The following is a 5,441-nucleotide window of genomic DNA, read 5'->3' as shown; positions in this document are numbered from 1 at the left end:
GAAAAGGCAATTAACCATAGAAGAGAGACAGAGCATCAGAAGAGTGAAAAATGTAGGTATGTCCTACAGAGAAATGTCCAAGAAAGTCCAGGTGCCAGTAAGTCCAGTTTCCTTCACCATCCAAAGGCACTGAAACTGGACTGGGAAATGCAGACAGAAGAGGTCTGGCAGAGCCAACGACACAACAGAACCAGAAGACAAGTTTATGACAGTCAACAGCTGGACTGAGAGGAGACTGACAGGACAACAGCTGAAAGAAGAGAGAAGACAGAGGAGGAGGAAGAGAGGAAGAGTTTACACTGGGAACAGACTGAACAGCTGAAGGTTGGATCAGTCCATAACTCCTTCCAGTCTTCAGTAGTCCACTGGCGCTGTTTCATGGCCCAGCCAAGTCTCTTTTTCTGATTCTGAAGTCTCCGCAATGGCTTTCTACTGCAACTCAACCCATCAAACCCCATCTGACCTCACATCCGGCTTCTCCAAACTCAGGACAGGATGGAGAAAGTCCAACACCTGGAGTCTGAAGGAGCAGAAAGTCCAACACCAGGGGCCTCATGTACAAAGACTTGCGTGGATTTCATACTGAAACCTGGCGTACGTCCGAATCCAGAAAAGTCTGTACGCAGAAAACAATCCAGATGAATAAAACTGAGCTACACCCGAATCCAAGCACACTTCCTTTATACATCCCAATCAGTGTGGAATTGAGCACATATGTTGGAGTACCTGACTCCTCCCTCTCCACACCCACATTTAAATATGCAAATCAGCATAAACAGGGTCTGTAGGTGGGATTCCCTTCTCTGCATGATCAGATGATGACGTCAAGGTAGATGCGAAGTGGAGGCCAAAACAGGCGGAAGGAGAAAAGAGACGAACTCAGCACATTTGAGCAGCGAGTCAACGTTATTGTGAGACACTGGTCTAACGGGGCGATTCCAATCACCCCCAAGGTAAATAAATATTTAGTATTTGTGTAAGTCACACATTAGTTCATTCTACGGGTCATACAACAGTCTGATCGCAGCAAAACAAGATAAAGGTTCATGTGTGATCATGTCAGGAAATCAAAGAGGAAATCAAAGTTGGCATGAAGGACCGCTCATTTCACTCTTTGTACATCTGAACGTGAATGTGGAAAAGGGCGTTTTTGTGCGTACGCAACCTTTGTACATGAGGCCCCTGGAGTCTGTGAAGGAGCAGAAAGTCCAGCTTTCATGGACTTCTGCCTCGTCTTTAACAGAAACGAAGACAAACAACAAGTTCCATCTTCACTTTAAGCCTTTGTAATCTTTGAAAAAGTCACGATGCTGCGGTTTAAGAAACGTTGAGGACAGGGTTCACATGTATCTTCATGTTAGGATCCCCGTCATCAGCAACAGATGACTCATTACCGTTATAAGTAAAATATTGACGTATGATCATCATCAGGAAATGATAAATGAACAGACACCCACACTAATACTCTGATCAGTGTCTGATCTGTGGAGGTATCAGATTATTATTGATTATAAATCTGTGTTTCATTAAATGTAGAATGGGATCCCTCAGGGCACCATCTTACACCCAATTTTTTATATGTTTACATTCATGTATTTAATCTGATCCGTTTTATCAGATAACAGTAATCTGATTATAATCAATCAGATTAACACACCTGGATTTGTCCCAGTCCCCCCATGTCTTCATGCATGTATACAGGTTCATCTGATTTATTTAGTTCTGTTACATCTGAACATGTGGAAGAACTATTAAAGTATTGTTAAAGATAAGAAGTTGGATTCTACGTCACTACGTCCATACGATCTCTGAAATAAAACCAATAATGGAGTGAAAGGTCAAAACCAGGGTTTCTGAAGTGACTGTAAATGCATCAGGTCTGATCAGACTGATGTGGTGTGTAAACAGGCTCAGCGACAGGCGTCCACCTGTCCGATGGACCCGGTGTCTGCGACAGGACTGGCTTTTATTTCTTTATTAGTGGAACTTTCGGGTCCATGTAAAGCAGCAGATAACGCCTGGGAATGCGTCAAGTGGAACTAATGACACAATGAACCTTGGAGGCGGGCTCTAACTCACAGCTGTCATTCACACTGACAGCTCCTCCCTCACATTCATCTGGACTGTGCACACACATGTTGATGTTGCCCACAAATGACAAAACTGAGCATGTGCGAGTCAGTGATGTTCACACCCGGTGACATTTTTGCAGCTGATGTCAGCAGAGCAGCGATGAGAGTGTGGAGCCTCCAGCAGGAATGAACCTCAGGGCTGTTTTCACACTTTCACAGTTCAAAGTTTCCCACTTTTGACCTTAATGGTGCTGACACGACAACACAAAAAGCCATCAGGCACAGACCTCGGCAGGTTACCCATGATCCAACAGCAGCTGCACATCCACAAATGCACTAGGATCAACAAAAACCAGAGGGAAAATAACATCAGTTTTCAACATGAAGCTAACGTGAGTATGAAACACAGGCTCAAAGCCGAACCCTAACCCTAACCCAGGCCAATCAGGTGAGTTGGTCCTCAGAGACCCTGTTTATGTCACCACAGAAACCCAAGAACTGTCATTAATAAGATAATTCAAAGAATTAGACCTAATGCATTTACAGTCACGTCAGAAATAGGATCGTCCATAAACCCTGGTTCAGACCTTTCACTCCATTATTGGATTGATTTCAGTTCGTACGTAAGTACTGACATCGAATCCATCTTCCTGTTATTGTCATCTGCGTCACTTGTGTTTTGTGTCATTTAATAATTTTTTCACATGTTCAGATGTAACAGAACTAAATAAATCAGATGAACCTGTATACATGCATGAAGACATGGGGGGACTGGAACAAATCCAGGTGTGTTAATCTGGTTGATTATAATCAGATTAGTGCAGATTACATCAGATTATACTGTTTACATGATCAATAATAATCAGATAGTGATAAGAGTATTCATGTAAACGGGGTCAGTGTCATCAGTGTACATCTGTGGACCTACATCTGGCAATACATGAATGTAAACATATGAATGATGGGGTCTAAGACAGTGCCCTGAGGGATCCCATTCTCCATTTAATGAAACACAGGTTTATGATCAATAATAATCTGATACCTCCACTGATCAGATACTGATCAGAGTACTGGGCTCTGTTCACAGCAGGTCTGAATGTACTACTCAGATTTCTGGGCCAAATCTATTCCACATTAAATGTGACTTCTATCAGTTTTGAGTCTGAACTGAATGTGACCCTGAAGTGACCCACATGCACTAAAAAGGTCCTGAAGTGACCCACATGCACTAAAGAGGTCCTGGTGGAATACCAGACCACGCAGACACACACTGTGTTTACAGAAGGAAATATGGTTTTCCTCCGCTCCGACCTACAACTGGAACATTTGTCGCATTTCAATGATGTAAAAGTTGGATAAATGCGACCTGGACGTTCAGACTGAAGCCACACTGGAAAAGATCAGCTCTGGATTAGATGTATGACCACATATGAATATGAAAGTGGTCTGGGTCAGATTTAGGACCACATGGGGGGCTGGGGGGGGTGTACAGTGAAAGTGAAACTACAGACTCTTTACTAATTCCTCTATTGCCGCATTTCTACTATGTGGAACCGGTTCGATTCGGCTGGGCTCCTGTTGTTGTGCACCTCATTTCCTTTCCCCTACCGTGTAGAAATCTACCTTATTGAAACTTGAATTTGAGCGGGTACAACGTTTGTTGCCCGCACCGGAACCAGAACTGGGCTCAGATGACGGCCTGGTGTTCACTCTGCCGCTAGATTCACAAGCGCCGCAAAGTAGAGAATCAAATACGTGACATTCCTGTAAATGAATCACATGCTGTGGACAAATATCTGAGCGTATTGGAGGGATTCCACCCTTTAGAAGAAATGGAAGCTTTGACAGTGTTCAAGTGGACCTGGTGTGGTCTGTTTGGACCTGGTGTGGTCTGTTTGGACCTGGTGTGGTCTGTTTGGACTGTTTCTGCCTCAACACCATGTCGGCTATGTTCTGACCAAAACAATGCAGCATACGCGTGACGTCATCACGCATACGCAACGAAGGTGGAATTGATAAGAAGAATCATTAAGCAGGCAAACGATTCCAATGAATCAAGCTACTGGGAACCAGTTCTCAAAAAGAAGCGGTTCTTGATTCCCCTCCCTATATAAACGTGCCTTTGGGTCCTGGGTCCATCAGGTCTGACTTCAGACCTGAGCTGAATGGACAGTCAACAGACACTGGCTTCATGACGGCGTTCTTCCCATCAGTGTTAGTGCGTGGCAGATGGATCCTGACAGATGCACATTGTGTTATCTATGCTTGATCTGACTGAAGTGAGTGTCAAAGGAAGCCCCCCCCCCCCCCCCCCCCCCCCACACACACACACACACACACACACACGGTTCAGGGACGTGACTGACAGCTTCAGCCACCTTTGGACGTCTAACACATCTGCCATTTGACTTCACACTTTACTTCTCCTACACTTTGTTGAGGCTGTTATCGGACTTATTTATGGACATAAAAGGTCATTGCTTCACATGTGTGTTCGGACAGCTCAGTGGTCCAGGTCCAGTGGTCCAGATCCAGTGGTCCAGATCCAGTGGTCCAGGTCCTCCTCAGTCCAACAGGACGTTTGTGAAGATGTCCTGCCAAAACGTCTGCATTTGACTGGGGTTGAAATTAAGAAGTTACACTAACAAGTAGGACATTAACTGAAAAGTCGGTTTGTCGATGCGTCGACGTCTGTGGCACAAGTCGACGTTACTTTGGAGGAGTCGATTAGTCGTGTGTTATTCTCTCTCTCCCTTCCATCACCCAACAGCGCGCGAGCCGTCAATCAGTGAATGTTGATACTCTCATCTCTCTACATGAAAACACGGAGCGCAGTGTGCAGTGAGCAGTAGTGATGCGTGGATCAGCGGACCTGGGTCGGGTTGGTGTGGGTCCAAAACATGTCCCTTTATTTGCGGGGGGGTCCAAAAATTCCACAAAGCGGGTTTAAAAAAAAAAAACAAAATGCCCGCACATCACTAGTGCAAACCCAAGACTGAAGGCAGAAGATGACTCAGAGTAGGACAACTAAACTGACTGTGATCTATTTAAACTCTGGTCTCAGTCATGTTCTGTGAACCACACAAGCACCACCAATACTGAAGAATAATTTGAACAGCCAGTGTGTTTGGATTATTCTGTTCATCTATTTCATGAAGACAGTACGCTCTTTTTTCTAACATGCTGTGCGTCTTTTCGGCCGCTGTCTGAACTTTTTCCACTTTATGTTGTTCACTTAAATTTAAAAGAAAATTCAAGGTGTAAGCCTCTGTTTAGTTTGGTTAAATGTCTGAGAAGGACTGTTTGGTTGTTTTTTATTCTGCTCTTTACTGTACATTGTTCATGTTCCAGTGAACTTGGGTTAGGGTT

Source organism: Sphaeramia orbicularis, chromosome 10 (genome assembly GCF_902148855.1).
Source record: "Sphaeramia orbicularis chromosome 10, fSphaOr1.1, whole genome shotgun sequence".
NCBI classification, from domain to species: Eukaryota; Metazoa; Chordata; class Actinopteri; order Kurtiformes; family Apogonidae; genus Sphaeramia; species Sphaeramia orbicularis.
Note: the sequence above shows the minus strand (reverse complement) of the source record.